The 17,410-nt window shown below is 34.6% G+C and overlaps 1 protein-coding gene and 1 long non-coding RNA gene across 4 annotated transcripts in view; one reads left to right on the top strand and one right to left on the bottom strand.

The window, feature by feature from the left end:
• Positions 1 to 17,410, top strand: part of tenm2a (teneurin transmembrane protein 2a) — a 1,216,147-nt gene that overhangs the window by 19,657 nt on the left and 1,179,080 nt on the right. The window lies entirely within an intron of this gene.
• Positions 7,333 to 10,849, bottom strand: LOC147840828 (uncharacterized). 3 transcript variants are annotated; one of them, XR_015507567.1, is made up of 7 exons: positions 10,805 to 10,849; positions 9,158 to 9,215; positions 8,975 to 9,068; positions 8,694 to 8,851; positions 8,503 to 8,598; positions 8,211 to 8,328; positions 7,333 to 7,486 (listed from the first exon to the last, which is right to left on the bottom strand). It is a non-coding gene; the product is annotated as an uncharacterized LOC147840828 (long non-coding RNA). The 3 variants fall into 3 exon arrangements; XR_015507566.1 differs by having other exon boundaries at positions 8,199 to 8,328; XR_015507568.1 differs by lacking the exon at positions 7,333 to 7,486 and adding an exon at positions 10,174 to 10,246 and having other exon boundaries at positions 7,890 to 8,328.

Below are 17,410 nucleotides of genomic sequence, written 5' to 3' on the forward strand. Positions count from 1 at the left end.
AGAGAAGGAGCGCGGTCCTCTTATGAAACGACTGAATCAGCTGGGTATCGATTGTGCAAAAGTGTTACTGTCTGTGTTGTTACAATTGTAATATTTAATAATATTGTGATATTCAGGATTTGTACATTCATACAGCTCTGGATAACTTAAAACAGCTATTAGACCTTCAGAGCGGCATTAATGCGTCCTGAAGTATAGCGAAACGGCTATAAACTCCAGCAAGATAGAGTGATTATATGCAGAGCCATATACCTTTATCTCTAAATAAAGTATAACTATAGAAACTGTGTTCATCTTAACTGAAAGCTTCATTGTGTTTGCTGGCCTCACGCATTGCACACCTGTCAGTCAGTCAGCACGTAACCCTAAAGTGTTAAACAGATAGCGCACAGCACTATACGGTTAAAGAAAAGTTTGCGCTGTTATAATTCACTTACCTTTTAATACGTTTTGGTGCGATTATAATCTGCTATTAAAAACAACAACGACTGAATGTTTTGAAAGGGTAATGTAGCCGTGAAGGGATGCATTTTAGTCCCCGCCATGGAAGAATGAATGTAGCGGAAACCAAGCTCTTTAAAAGTTCTCTGTAGTTGTCTTGACAACACAAACTGCTGCTCTGAGATGAGCCGCGTGCAAAAGATGCCCCTCTTAACGCAAAGGCGCATTCAATCGGCCCCTTATGCAGCCAAACTAAAAATATATAAAATAATATTTTTAATCGTTTAACTGATAGCATTAACCGGTTACAAACGCACCCTTTCGGTTAACAGTTAATCGATTATTTTGAGCATCCCTAATAGTGTCATTTAATAGTAAAGAAAGAAATAAAGTAAATTTATACTATATATATGGTAGAAAATGTCTTCTTCAAACATGAAATCGTGGCTAGATTTTATGAAATATATTTCTCCTCTATGTTTTGGTCCCGAATGAAAAGGCTTCCGTCAACCTCTGAAGCAATTCCTTTTATTTTAAAAAGCATCCAATATCCTCTGATTTAATCTTTGTGTGTAAACGCACAAAACCCCTCTTAACGTTAAATAAATAAGCTAACCAGCGACCCTCTAGTTATGTGCGGCCATTTCCTTGAAAAGTGCTCTCTGATTTATTAGAAGACCCTGTACAATAGGAGCTTTAATGCGTTTTATTAATAAGTTTTATTTTATGAAATTGGATGAAAGGGGTCATGGTCGTCATTAAGCAGATTAATGGTGTATGTTGGGTAAAGAAGATGCAATAAAGCTAAAAGTTAATGCTGTCATAGCTGCAGAAAAAGGCTGATGGCAAGGCAAGCTGGGAAGCAACTAATAGACATAATTCAGTAAGGTAATGTCTGATAACCACAGACAAGATGGATATTGCTTGGCAATATTATGGAGTGTGTCGAAGGGTGCAGGCACATTTATGCACATTATTTATACCCAGTAATGAACACCATAATGAAAAGTGGACACAACTATAAATATGAAACAGAGGTAGATCTTGCCTGATAATCATTGGTGCAATTAATGTGTCTCACCAAATTGTCTTGGCTTGAGAGTTTGCTTTTTACCCCGGCGGCCTAAATAGCATGCAGAAAACTCTGGTTTTAAACATTGATGTGTGTCTTTTGTGTAAAACTGATTGTGGAATCGACATCTGGGGCGTTTTTATTGTACGCTAAAGTACTTTATACACTGTTGATGAGCGAGGCATGTTTATAAGGTCTTGTTTTTAATGGCTTCCAAACCTATTACAATTGCATTTCTTTTAATGATAATGTTTGGTCCATGCACGCAGTTAGAATTACCTTTCTATTATATATACAGCGTTTAATCACCAATCCTTTGAATATCCTCATACTTCATTTTAAAAAGCTGCCGTGATGATGCATGATGACTTCAATATGAAAACACTAAACATCAGACATAACGATGTGTGGCGATATTGCTGAATGGTAATGGCCTATGTAATGTCTGAATCGAAACAGCAACTATTTTTTAATTTTTAGCAAATAATCCCTTGCACCCTGAACACCTTAACTCAAAACAAATCACAGTGGCAATGGTGATAAGAAGGTTTATGCATGGCCAAAAACATTTCGAGTTTGCCTCCATGAGCTGATTTGATACTCCTACATACTTTTGCAATATGCTTTGTTGCGCATTCAGGTGGAAGAGCTCTTTTTATGGTTGACTGCTGCTTATTGATGTTTGTTTCTGTAGTTTGTGGTGTTGCAACATGATGATTTATTTACAGACAAAATGCACTTTATTTAGTGAGAGATTTGTCATTACTGGGGATCATGTTAGTCTGAGTTAGCGACCAATTTGCTATCGTACAATGTCTAATGTGAAACATTGCGATGGACGATGGCATCATTGTCGTAGGTGGCGGTGAATTAATTATATATGAATAATTAATTCATTACAAATTAATTATTTGTAGCCTACGGTTTCATCTACCTGACCCGCTGAGTCTTTGTTTTAACCATAACCAAATCAAAAATAAATAAATAAATATAAGTTACACTCAAATTACCTGCCAATCACTTTATCTGTGAGACTCTGGCATGAATAGGCAGAGTGATCTGTGTTGTTATAATGGCGTCGACAACCTTGATTGGTAAAAAGGTGCACAACTAACAGGAACCAACCAACAGTATCTGGGGTTTTCCCTAAAATTACTAAGTACAAGTGTGAAAGTGAAAGATTACTGATGCTGTGACGTGTTACCTAATAGATTCAAAAGACCGAAGAGTCATTAGACAGAGACAAGATTAATTAAATATCATGTTCAACAACTATAGTGAGACGCGATCTAGCAGTACATCCTTGATAAACTGTCCGACGTGCACTGTCTCTGGGGTTTTCCCAGAGTGCATACGCTGAAGCGCATGACAGAGTGTGTGTGTGTGTGTATGTGGTCATGTGATGTGTGTTTTAAGCAGTATAGTGTGGAAGGAGGGCTTTTCAGAAATGCTAGCTGAAATGCCAGTGTGGACATGGATCGTTTTTGTTAAAAATTGCCATTTTAAAATTAAGACGTATTAGTGTAAACGGGGCCTACTGTAAGTGTTTATTTTTCGCGAGCGGGTTGTTACTGCGATGGGGGCAGGGCGATATTTGTTTATTTGATAGTTGATATTTGGCGCCAGTTAACCAGGAAGTGACAATTTTGTTCGCTTTGACTCATTGGATTGAAACACTGCTTTATTTCCACATTTTTCATGCGATAATCCAGTTTTGCGCATAAAGTTTATTTGCATTTTTGAATTGAAACATAACTACTGTCTGTTCAGTCCACCAATAGCTGGTGTGGGGTGAGTGCTCTGGCTCCGTTGTCCTGTGGTTGTCGTCACATCATCAAAGTGGATGCTGCACACTGGTGGTGGTGTGGAGAGACCCTCCTCATGATTGGGAAGCACATTGGGTGTATGGCCATGCATGATAAATGTGATTATAAATGCACACACTACATTACATTACATGTCATTTTTAAAGGGTGTGGACTGTGGAGTAAGAGGAACTCCAAAAGGTTCAAAAACCATGAAACATGATGAATTTGACTTCAGCTTTATCTTTGAAACCTGACTTTTGCAATAAGAGCATCTTTTGATAAAGGAAAATATATTTTTTTGAAGCTTTGTAAATTATTTTTTTTAACTTTATTTTGTTTAGACATTAGGCATGATTTTTTTAAAATTTAATTTAGTTTTATGTAATTTGTTTATTTTTTTTAGTTGCTGAAAATATAGCAAATTAGAATATTGTAATTTTTAGTCAACTTTTTTTCTTCTTTAAACAGAGCCCACCTGTGAATGTGCAAATGACCAGTTTTCAAAATATGAAGTACAGAATATGATTAATATTTCGTCAACTACATTAAAAATGAATTGATAATCTTTTTTTATTAAAAATGGAGAGTAGGGCTGCATGGTTAATAGAAAAAAGAATGCAATCTCGATTCAACTCTACACACGAGCTTTTATATACAGCCAATTATGTTTTCAAGGTCAGGAGAGGGGTGTAAAGGCGATCGCTAGGGCTGGGCAATTTATCAAAAAGTAATCTAAATCAACATTCATAACTTAAAATTGAACTAATTTTTCCAGGCAGTTTTTTTTTTTTTTTTTTCAATTACTTTGCCTATTACGTGTTGAGTCTTGTGATCCTGCTTTGTTAAGAACATAACTACACATCGCAACGACAAGTACTGCAGGCTTTGTGATTGTTCGGTTTGATATGGGTGACAAGAGTGAATGGTTGCATGGATTAATTTTAGTTGTTCAATGTTGATGTTCAATGAATAATCACAGATAGTAGATAGTGTGTGTTTCCTTCAATTATTATTAAATTAAGTTATGCACTCTACATTTAAAAATCTCTCACTGGTAAAATGTGGACATATTTACTGTACAAAACTTGTCAGTGAACTATGATGACAAAAAAAAGAAAAAGAAAATCAATAAAATAATTGTTCATTAATTGTAATTGAGTTAAAATGTTTAATTAATTGAGATTTTGATTTTAGGCCAAATTGCCGAGCCCTACCAGTCGCATAAGTCTTCACATTGTTTTACTTAAGTTGCTCAGCAATATGGACACCTCCTAATGGTTTTAAAAGTGTCACATACTGTATTTATAAGGTATAATTTGCACAAAAATTTAATTTCTGTGTTATTGTAATGATGTATTTGCAGCCACAAAATCACATGTGAGCGTACATCATTTAAATGATCATTTCACATTTTACAGGTACGATTACGACAAGCATTTGATGTGTTTTTTCTTTTATAGTGAACACAAAGTGTTGTACATGAAAATAAATGTTTACGGGGTTAGTATAACTACTCTAGCCTATATAATGTTGAATATAATGCAGGACAAAATCTGATAATGAAAGTTTGTCTTATTTTGCCAGTGAAAAAAATTGCGTAATAATAATGTTGTCAGTGACAAATGACAAGCGTGTGTCTCAAACATAATAATTCTGATGTCATCACTTTACTGTGAATCAACAAACAGGACATTTTTAAAGTGCGTTCAAGTCCACCATTCAAAGTCAATACAAAGTTTAGCATTTTAACCAACAGCAGACCTACACACAGGCCAAATAATATTCTTGTTGTTTTACCATATGTTTCAGCATAACAATAATTACAACCTACTCATAATAACCTTATAAACCTCTTATTAACATTTTACGTCTACAGAATTGTGAGAAAATCATGATCTTGATTTTAAGCTAAATAAATTGTGATTTTATTTTACACAGAATCATGCAGCCCTAATGGAGTGTACTATTTAATAAGGTTTATTGAGGAAATGTAATGGTTAAAAGAGTTCACTATCGTTCAAAAACAAGTAATTGTTATGTCCGAACTTTTGAGTCCAAGTGAACATTGACCTTCCGGCCTGTTTTCTGCTTCTGGTAACATGGGGTCAGATATTTATTAGTCCGTAGGTCGTAACTCCAACAGGGGAGATTCTACGAGAAATCAATCTGACCGTGGCATTTTTAGTGTCCAAACCTCTATAAGAAGAAGACAGCAATTTAGACAGGTCTAGAAATAATATAGCACCGTGGCCTTGACATAAAATGATTTTATTTGAAAAACCATCAACATTGTCAATGTCTGGGCTATGAAAGCAATAGAGCAAATGAAACAAACTTGTCACTGGTAATAGAATTTCCCTTTACTGCGGCCAAAATGACTTTGGTGGTCGGGGGATGAATCGATTTGCTCTCCCTGATCCTCCTCTACCCCAGAGTTTAGGTGTGTGTCTGCAGGCTCACTGCTTTCGGGCAGCTGCCTGTCATTTCTGTGTGTGTTATATGTGAATGTGAATTCCCTACGTCCCGCTTTGCGCCTCCAAACGCCCATAAACACAGTCTAGCAACCCACTGTCTGATTCATTATCTTTGAAAAAAGAGCAGGACGGAGCGTCTCACTGCTCCCAGAGTCAATCTCGGTTCCAAACCGACGCTTTTAACCTGACCCACTGGGAAAACACACAATAACCACTTATACACACACAACTTTTACCAGCAGGAGAGATACTGAGGATGGTATGTGAAGGTGTAGTTTTAAAATTGATAATAGTCCACCTACCTATTACTTCCAAGGGAGAGAAAATGCTAAAAATACAAATATGTAAGTTGTAGTTGTGCTCGTCAATGAGAACTTTTTTTTTAAGTCATCCAAGATGTCGCTGACTCTGCTTGTTTACAGACTTTTAAAAATATAGTTTGCCATATGGGTGAGGGGAACATTGATTCACGTGTTAATTACAATATCCTGAAATTCACATTAATTCACCAATTTCAAAAATCTGTTTTCTTGGTGTTGGTTAATATGGTAAAAACAATGTGATGACTTTGGAGCAAAAAGTGAAATTCAAGTGCACTGTAATCCCGAATAAGTTGACAAAACTCAAAAAATTTGAGGTAATCAGTTACGTCAAATTTTTTAAGTTATGAAATTATCTATTTTAAGTAAACAGAAACATTAAGTTTTGAGTTTGTTGTACTCATGCAAGACACTTCACCTAACTTAAAATACCCAAGTTACTCAGCTTATACGTTTTAATTGCAATTAACTTAATTGTTTTAATTTTTCCAAACTTTAAATACTTAGTCACCCAGCTCATACATTTTAATAGCAATTAACTTATTTTTAATTATTTATCTCACCTTTACATTCTTTGTCACCCAGCTCATACATTTTGATAGCATTTTTTAAAATTAACTTCTCCATCGTCAGTTTCACAAATAAAATTAGCCATTATTTTAATCTTTAAACCCCATAAATCTGTCAAAATAAATCTGTAATTTAAAACACACAGACAATACCATTTTAGACATTTATTGTTAAAGAAAAAATGTCCAACAGTACTTTCAAATTTGTCTCCTATGCAATTACAAATGTCTTAAAACGATAAAAACTATTAGACATAAAGAGATTGAAAATGAACACTATTCTGAAATTAATAAAAATTACCCACAATGTAAATATGATATCAGACATAAGAGCCTCAAGAAAAAAACAACTATAAGTTTGATAAAATTTAATAATACATTAATAAGTGTAAAACTTACTCTTAAGGCATTCGTTAAAAAAAATAAGTGCACATTCTGTGAAGTGACTCGTTTAGTGTAAACTACACAGAAACTGTATATATATATATATATATATATATATATATATATATCGTTGAAGTCAGAATTATTCGCCCCCATTTATTTTTCCCCCAATTTCTGTTTAACGGAGAGCAGATTATATATATATATATATATATATATATATATATAGTAGCGAAGCAGAGGGAAAACAGCGACACAGTTGGATAAGTTTACAGACAAGTCCCCAGAGGGTGCTTTATTTACAACGTGAATGGGGTGTAAACGGTGCTCTTCTTCAAGGTGAGGTGCTCTGGTGCTCCGGGAAGTAAGTGAAGGACAGTGAGTAGTCGGATGTGGGATCGTCACGAGCTGGAGTCTGCTGTGGAGAGACAGAGACAAGCGTTAGCGCATGGAGTCATTGGGTGAATGAAGCTCATCTTCTCCTTGCGTGGGCTTGGTTTATATGCCTCTCCACTTGATGACGTCCAGCTGTGAACGATCCTGTGTTGATGATGGTCCAGCTGGGTTGAATTAGCGACCAGGGCGACGTGGCATGTGTGCGCTCGTTACAATATATATATATATATATATATATATATATATATATTCAGTCTTGGTTGAACTATGATTCTGTCATTTACTTATTCCAAACCTGTTTGAGTTTCTTTCTTCTGTTGAAAAAAAAAAAAAAAAAGCTGAGACCTGTAACCACCGATTTCCACAGTATTTGTTTTCCTATTAGAAAGTCAGTGGTTACAGGTTGTCAGCTTTACTTAACTTTTGTGTTTAACAGAAGCAAGAAATTCAAGCAGGTTTGGGACAAGTGAAGAGTTAGTAAATGACAGAATTTTACACTTGGACAAACTATCCCTATATATAATAAAATGCACCCTTACCAATTAAAGGTAAATAAATGTTTTGAAGTTACTACCCCAGAGACAGTCTTTATTAAGTAAAAAAAAAAAGCTCTACATCAACTCATTCTTTAAGGTTTCCATGCTACGAGACTTTTTATTTTCCATCATCCAAGCCAAGCAAAACTTTTTGCACAAGTTCAAAGTCCTTTACTATATATTATGTGAAGAGCATACATTAATCCATACAAGACAAGAAAGGTCTGGAAGTGTGCTGTGGGTGGTGTCCAATTCATTCTTCAGGACAACAGAGACCCTCAGTGAATGCAGGGCCAATAAAGCATCTTCAGTCAGCAGGATTATCAATCTAAAAACATAATTCAAGGATATTAATGTAAGGACAGTATCAAAATGACTGAGCCAATATTATATGATTCATCAACTATTCTTGATTACAAATATGTTATTAAGTAAAAGTTTTCAAAACTTTCATCTTTTAATTAAACATGCCTAATTGTGAAAAGAATGAATGAAGTCTTACCATGGTGTTCCTAAAGAATCTTAAGTCACGCTCACGCAGCAAGACCAAAAGACCTCTGATAACAGTAGTCCGTCATGAACTGACATTATTCAGTTCCTGGAAATCAAGAATCAATTTTTTAAAAATTAAAAAAATAATAATAATTCAAATTATATTTTAATGTATACTTTAACACGTGACCCCAAACATACCTGCTCATCATAATCCTTTAAAAGATTAGCCAGGGTATCTGCTGTCTTGCCAGTTTTGGATGCTGTTTGCCTTAAAATTGTCATTAAATGAAATAGGTGGTGGTCCAGTTTTGCAAAGAATTTGTGGGGAAAATTCTCATTTGTAACATGTTGGTACTCTGCAAACAGCAAAAAGAAACAAGAGAGAATTTCATAAAACAAACCCACACCACAAAATATACAATTCTAGAAAAAATGTATTAATATTATTATTATGTTTCATTTACTTATCTATTTTTTACCTCAGATGAAAATCAGGTGTTGATCAGATGTTGAAAGCAGGATCTTCATGTTGTAAACTGAACTCAAGGTCTAGCTGAAGTTTCACTTTCCTTGCTGCAAAAGTATCATTGATAAATACACTGTAATATTTATTTTATCTGGATATGCCAGGCATAGTAGTTCAAAATAAATATTTTACCCACCTTTCACATGCCTCCATTTAAGAACCTATCTGTAGTCAGCAACACCCGACCTACAATTCTGTATGTACAAAAAGTCACAGTGTCATTTAGCTGAGAGTGGAAGTAGTACAATTGCATGATGTCTAACGTTAACCTTCAAAACGGTTAGCAATAGAGCTGATTATCATGTTAGTTGCTTTGATTCGATGAACACAGATTTAATTTAAACAGTTTTGAAATTTCTAAAACTGAATATGACGACAAAGAAATTTAAGGCCTGATTTTAAAAGCTAGAAATAACAAAACTTACCTTATTGTCTAATGATGTAAAAATATATAGACTAAAATATTTATATTTTTAAGACATAAATATATTTTAAGCTACAAAATTTGCACATCAGAAAACTATGTCTTGTTTACCACGTCTTGAATATTTTGTTTTGTTATTATTTTATTTAATAACATAATTTTGTATTAATATGTTATAGATATGCATACTTTGTTTTTTAGGCTGTTTATATTTTCTCCAGAGTAAACATTTAAAAAAAATAGACTGAAAAAAAAAAACTTTTATCATACCATTAAAATACATTTGACCTAAATGACATTTAAACTCATTTAACTGATCGCATTAATCAGGTAATCATTGATATGCAAAGATGTCATCTTAAGCACGAGGAAATATAAAGTGTTGATCAGTGCTGGTGATTGAGGTAAAGTTAGTTTTATATTTACACATTCAGACTTTCTCCTTAATAATATAATTTCAGAAAGGTAATTTTTGCATATTCTTAATGGTGAAATCATATTAGCAGCCAATGACTTTCAAAGTACAACATTGTCCAGTCAAAAAAATATAGTGCATTTAGTGTAATGTTGTTTTCATGTCATACTTGCATGTAATTTCAGAACAAATAGACAAAGTACCATGGTAAACAATTTATGGAGCGAGTCACAAGTTGTTACTAAATGAATGTATGAATATAAAACCAACTTTACCTCAATGTGGTAGTGTAAAATGAAGCTCTGCTCTGTACCTGCTCAGGTGAGGAGCGCAGCTTAAATGTTCTCCGTCAGGCTATCCTCATACATGGATCAGCAAGCAACAAGCTGCGTGTGACATTAAGTTTTGAGACTACGTTTTTGCGCGTCATCAGAAAATACCGTTAAGTGTTTAGGCGGAGATCATTTGAGTTATGATTAACGTTACGTTTCTTGCGCCTTTCGTTTCCGAAGTGCCTACAGATCGCGAAGATAATACCACATTCACATACTGGATGGAGTTCAGCGCAGCGCCATGACATGCGGTTGTGAGAGCGCGCGTCTCCATGACAACTTCAGCACAGGCTGAGAAAAGGCATACTCGCGCCAAGATTTAAATTTTTTTGAAAAATGTAATCTGCCGATTTTAAATATTTTTGTCTTTATCACACTCTGTTAAAATTCAGAGTTAACACATTACAACTAACGCAAACGTTGCACTGATTCTAACTTTTTAAACAGTAATGTTAACGTTAGTTAGCAACAAGTGAGGCTAAACATGTTTTCTGTAATGTACGACATGTAAACGCACCCTGATTAACTCTACATTACATTGAACTGTTACTGTGATTATATTAATTAAAACAAACATTTAATATTTATTGGACTTGTAAATATTTTACTTACTGTAGTGTGAAGCGAGGCCGATCCGCCATCTTGAAAAAAACGAATGAAGCATGAGCACGTACGTGAACCTGGATGACGTCAGACGCAAAATCATTGGGCTGACAGATTTTGAGTTAATGAAACTTTAAAGAGACATTTTGTATAAATTAAACCCAGCAGAATTGTTCACCTTACTTGAAAGATTAAATTTTTTCAAACTCAAAAATAAGAAAAAGTTCTAAATACTCATCAAGGTTAATTAAGATAAACGAATTTTAATGATTTAAGTTAATAGAACTCAATTCAATTAATTAGTTACAGCATTAGGGTTTACAGTGTGCAATGGCAGTGCAGAACACAGACAGAATAGTGGAAACCAGTCATTTAATGAATTAAATCTGACAGAATTTGCCCATTCTTCTGGGAGACCAGAAGAAGGCCCACCTCTAACTGATAAAGGTCCAGAATTTGTCCCATACATGAGCTCATTTGTCCTATTTTGACTGCTATACCATTGTAAATAGTAACAATAACCCATCGAAAAATGCTTCAAGACCAAGCAAAATCATGGTGTAATTTTAGTTAATCAGTTTTGGCCAATGCAAACAATTATTTTACATAGTCCAACATTCAGTTGTGCAAGACAACAATCTGACATTAGTGAAGTCATCTTTCCCTACTGTATTGTTTTTAAATAGTGAAAACATTTGACAAGTAACTTTTATTTTATAACTCTTGAACCTTATTCATGAAAGAAAACATGACCAATAAAAAGGTGTGAAGCACTTTTACAAGAGAGGCTATTTTAATAATAATAATAATAATAATAATAATAATAATAATAATAATAATAATAATAATAATAATAATAATAACTATTATTATTATTATTGTTATTATTATTATTATTATTATTATTATTATTATGTTTAAAATTTTTATTATTTAAATGGCCAAATTCTGACTGAAAAAAGTATGTGCTGGCTAGTTTGCTATTTGCTAATAATAAATTAAAGTAGGCTACAATTTTTTTATTTAAAACTTTTTTTAAGAATGATTTATGTTGTAGTAAATTTGTATTTTAAAAATAAATATGTGCCATATTTTGTTATTGTAAATATTTAGAAATTATGTTTGGTACATCAAAAAGTGTGGTTATGATGACCATCTGACAAGCAAAAAAGCCAGCTTTATGAGAAAAAAGAATCACCACTTTTACCAGACTGGCTATAGGCTTTATATTGCAGTATGTGTATCAGGAATAGTCATATCGCAAGATATGCAATGTTGAGTCTGAATTATAGTTGACCATGAGCCAAGAAACACATCTGATTTGTAGAGTCACTGCTAAGTTTAACCAGAGTGAAAGTTGATCATTTGCATGTGTTTTTAAGACCTTTGACTGAGCATTTAAAGTATGTTTGGAGGTTTAACAAAGATGTTTTTTTAACTTAGAATGTTTGTCTTGTTTCTAATTCAAATCTCAACAATTTAAAGTGAAAATGAGATTGTTTTAATTTCACCATTGGCTTTGGCAGATAATTTAGCTTGTTTTAAGGAAAAACTCCTAATTTTGACTTATTTCTTCTGAAGGCGAAAACAAAATATGATTTTTACAAATTTAGATATTTGGACAAGAAATGAGATAAAGCAATTTTTTATTTTTTATTTTATTGCATCGTGATTATTCAATTTGTGTACCTGAATGCTGTTAAACTCCACTGAAACCCGCCAAAAAAAAAAAAAAAACTATTTAAACCATCTTGTGAAACCGTATTCGAAACGCAATATTTATTGCAGAAAAACAAAATATCACAATATAAGTTTTTCCAATATCATGCAGCCCTAATTGGGACTATTGTCTATAACAAAAAATCCACAAGAGATGTTTAAAAATGATGTATGCACATATGTGTGAAAGAATGACGTCTGTCTTGTTTACTACACACACACACACACACACACACACACACACACACACACACACACACACACACACACACACATTTGTGCCATTTGCATCTAAAACTAGCTGTTCTTTTTTTTTTATCTTTGCAAAAGTATTTTTTATTCATTTGTTAAGGAATTTATCCTTGTACAAACTGTTTTTTGTTAGATTAGTCTCAAGGCTGTTTTGCTTAATTACACATGCCATTTGTTTTATAATAATAATAATAATGACATGATTAACTGCAAGAAAAACTAAATGCATTTCACGGTCTATCTATCACAGTCAATAATAAAACCGTAACAGAAAATTGGACTGAAATCTTAAGCATAAATTGACTTTAATTCAAATTATTGTGTACAAAACAGTGCCGTTTTGATGGAGAATAGAATACACGTGTCCCTTCAATTGTTAAAAAACAGTGTCAGGTGTTATCCTACATGAAGTTTATGTTTCAGACTACTGTGGATGTGCTCAGCACTGTTTGCTGAGGCAGTAATTTAAAAATGTATATAATCAATCAGTTTCTTTCACAAAGCTATCATTTTGCTTCCTTAAGCACTTAATATGGAGTTGAGTGCCATGGGTAACTGAAAGATTGCATTCTTAAACGATTACTGGCATTCAGTGGAAAACCTGAGTGCTTCACTAGCAAGAAAACAGTTAAACAGACCATCTGCATTGCGAGGATAAAGAATGTGCCTCCTCCATTCAGCCTCTTTACTTTCTCTTTCTCTGGGCTTTTTTCGATGGTTTGTTTTCTTTAATTTGTAAACAACAAAATTGTTTTATGCTATAGTGTCCTACTTTACAAAAAGTTAACACATAAGCCTTGTTATTGACTTTCATCAAATACAGCTCGTGCACATGAACTATGAGTGAAAGAGGAAATGAAAGGACTCATGGTCAAGACATAATCTTTAAAATAATGACTTCTACTAAAAATGTTAAGGTTTATAAAATACTAATAACAGCAGAGCATTAATTAAATGTATATTTTCCATGGAGTGATTGATATGAGGTAGCCTGATATTTTATTCGATGATAGATAAAAAAAACATGATTGGAAAATACAAGTTATGCTGGTTCTTAAAAAGGATTCAACACAACACAGTCAGTGTTTTTGTTTTGTAATCTAAATTTGTCATTTAAGTGAAAAATATCTAGGGCAGGCCTATTTATTTTATTATTTTATTTAGTTTGTTCTTTTTTGCTATGCTGTTTGAAACCCTAAGGGTGTGTGAAAAGTTCTGCTGTTACGTTCTGTTGTTAATATGTTCGCATGTTAAATAAATCAGTATTTTAAAATTCAATATTTAAGGTGTCAGACACAAAATAGACACGCCAATTGATTTTTCTTTTGTTAAATTCATTCATTCATTCATTCATTCATTCATTCATTCATTCATTCAATTATTCATTTTCTTTTCAGCTTAGACCTTTTATTAATCCGGGGTCGCCACAGTGGAATGAACCGCCAACTCAAGCATATGTTTTGCGCAGTGGATGCCCCTCCAGCTGCAACCCATCTCTGTAAAACATCCATACACATTCATTCACACCCATACACTACGGACAATTTAGCCTACCAAATTCACCTGTACCTCATGTCTTTGGACTGTGGGGGAAACCGGAGCACCCGGAGGAAACCCACGCAAACGCAGGGAGAACATGCAAACTCCACACAGAAACGCCAACTGACCAAGCTGAGGCACAAACCTTCTTGCTGTGAGGCGACAGCACTATAAACAAAATGCCAGTTGCCATTGACTTAATTTTTTATAAATCATCAAGAATTACTACTTCCACTTAAATTTTTATTCAATTTTCTACTGAAGGAAAACAATCACCTACATCTTGAATGGCCAGTGGGTGAGCAACCTTCACTTTTGTGTTAACTGTCCCTTTAAGACCAGCTGTTATACCTAATTAGCAGTTTTAAAAAGATTCACATAAAGATTAGCTTCACAATCCTCCAAAATAGCAATAAGCTTTAAGCACACATTATGTAAACTGTTTATATGTGCTGAAGAGAAACGCAAGAAGATCCATAATGATCTTGAATGAAGCCGAAACACGATCACCCCCGAAGTATCATTAAACAATTATGTCTAATTGAATAGCTTAACCTCATTGGCACATCTTCCTTTTCATTTAATATCTAAACACTCTATCATCACTTGGGAGGCAAAGCAACTAAGCTTTGATCTGAAGTGTGGGTGTAATGCTTTCAGCAGTAGGTGGCAGTAGGACACTGCATTAGGACTGTGTGCACGTACGGCTGGCTTGTTATGTTGAATGGACATCAGCGTATTGGCTGCAGTTTGTCCAGCATTGCAAACAAAAGTCCCACACAAATAGATATATGGACCTGTGATGACTATTCCAATGAGAGATAGTGAGAAGATCAATATTTATACGGCTGCATTAGTCTCTAAATTGAGATTGGGGCTTCTCTTTCAATATGGGGCGCAATAGCTATGTAGAATAGCTTTAGAGAGGTATTTCTCTATGTATGTGTGTTTTTTTTTTTTTTTTTTTGGACATTTGAAAGATTACATTTAGCTTCTCTGCACATGTTAATATGGATGCTGAATTTGATTGGACAGATAAACTAATAGATGCCTAGACAGATCTGTCAACAAAAAATCTGTGAATCTCTTGCCATACTCTGCCTTTTTTTCCACCAGTGAAGCCAGCTATAATTATTGTGGGCCGTTAAATAGATTAGTTTTTGAAAGAGAAATAATTTTTTCACTCAATTAAGCGTTGTAAGGTTAGCGAACTCTAGTCCAGCTTGATAATTGAATAGCTCTTGATTGTCTCTTTCAGGAGGACCCTGTTTATAGGCCAGCGGTAGAATGGAAAATTATTGAACACCTTTGGGAAAAAAAGATAAGAGGCAACGTCCCATTTTAATGAACCAATTGTGTTGAAGAAAAGAAATTAATTATGCTCCTAAATATTGCGTATTGCAACTGGCAGAAATATTAAGCGGCCTAGTCAGGTGTAGACAATAATTGGTCTAAAGGGTCATTTTGAAATATTTTAAAGGAAAACTGCATTGTTTAAGCACTGTGACATAACAAGAGTTAATTGGCTAAGTTTGAACAAGTAATAGGAGTGATAAAAGCATGAAATAAGGAACAGTGTTTGATATTTAACAACCCTGAATGAATCAGTAAAGCGGTCTATACCTTCTTTGTTGAGCATCCTTAGATCTTCATAACTTGTTAAGCCACTTGATAAGTGTTAAGCCAACCATAAAAGACACTTTTATCTGTGATTTAAGAGGGTAGGTATATAAATCATCTCTTAAATTACTGCTCAAAAGTTTTTTTGTAATGGAATATACACTCACCAGCCACTTTATTACTTGTACTAGGTTGGACCCCCTTTTGCCCTCAGAACTGTCTTAATCCTTCGTGACATAGATTCAACAAGGTACTGGAAATATTTTTCAGAGATTTTGGTTAATGTTGACATGATAGCATCACACAGCTGTTGCAGATTTGTCAGCTGCTCATCCATGATGCATATCTCCTATTCCACCACATCCCAAAGGTGCTCTATTGGATTGAGTTCTGGTGACTGTGGAGGCCATTTGAGTACAGTGAACTCATTGTCATGTTAAAGAAATCAGTCTGAGATTATTTTTGCTTTATAACATGGCGTGTTATCCTGCTGGAAGTAGCCTTCAGAAGATGGTTGCACTGTGGTCATAAAGGGATGGACATGGTCAACAACAATGGTAGGCTGGTTGGCAGGCTGTGGCATTGACATGATGCTCATATGGTACAAATGGGCCCAAAGTGTGCCAAAAAATATCCCCCACACTATTACACCACCACTACCACCAGCCTGAACCATTGATACAAGGGAGGATGGATCCATGCTTTCATGTTGTTGGCACCAAAATTTGAACCTACTATCTGAATGTTACAGCAGAAATCGCGACTCATCATATCAGGCGATTTTTTTTTTTTTTTCCAATCTTCTACTGTCCAACTTTGGTGAGCCTGTGCAAATTGTAGCCTCAGTTTCCTGTTCTTGGCTGATAGACCGGTGTGGTTTTCTGCTGCTGTAGCCCATCCGCCTCAAAGTTTGAAGTGTTGCTTTGACTTCTGCATACCTCGATTGTAATTAGTGGTAATTTGAGTTACTGTTGACTTTCTGTCAGCTTGAACCAGTCTGGCTATACTCCTCTGACCCCTGGCATCAACAAAGCATTGCTCAAAAATTCCACTCACTGGATATTTTCCTGAGTTTCTGAAATACTCTGACCAGCCCGTCTGGCACCAACAACCATGCCACCTTCAAAGTCAACCTTAAATCACCTTTCTTCCCCATTCTGATGCTCGATTTGAAATGCAGCAGATTGTCTTGACCATGTCTTCATGCCTAAATGCTTTGAGTTGCTTCCATGTGTTTGCCTAATTAGAAATTTGCCCTAACAAGCAGTTGATCAGGTGTAGCTAATAAAGTGGCCGGTGTGTGTACTTATTTTCACATGTTAATTTTAAATGTCTGCCCTGTAAGCTGAGAATTGGCCAAAATGACAATAGTATTAGGAACTAGTAGTAGTACAACAGATGAAAGCTGCAGAACCACAAAAGGACAAAGAACTGGGTTATGGTGTCCTTGCGCTGTGTATTTTGTATGATTTAATGTGTATAATG

The sequence above is a fragment of the Danio rerio genome, chromosome 14 (assembly GCF_052040795.2).
Source record: "Danio rerio strain M-AB ecotype USA chromosome 14, GRCz13ab, whole genome shotgun sequence".
NCBI classification, from domain to species: Eukaryota; Metazoa; Chordata; class Actinopteri; order Cypriniformes; family Danionidae; genus Danio; species Danio rerio.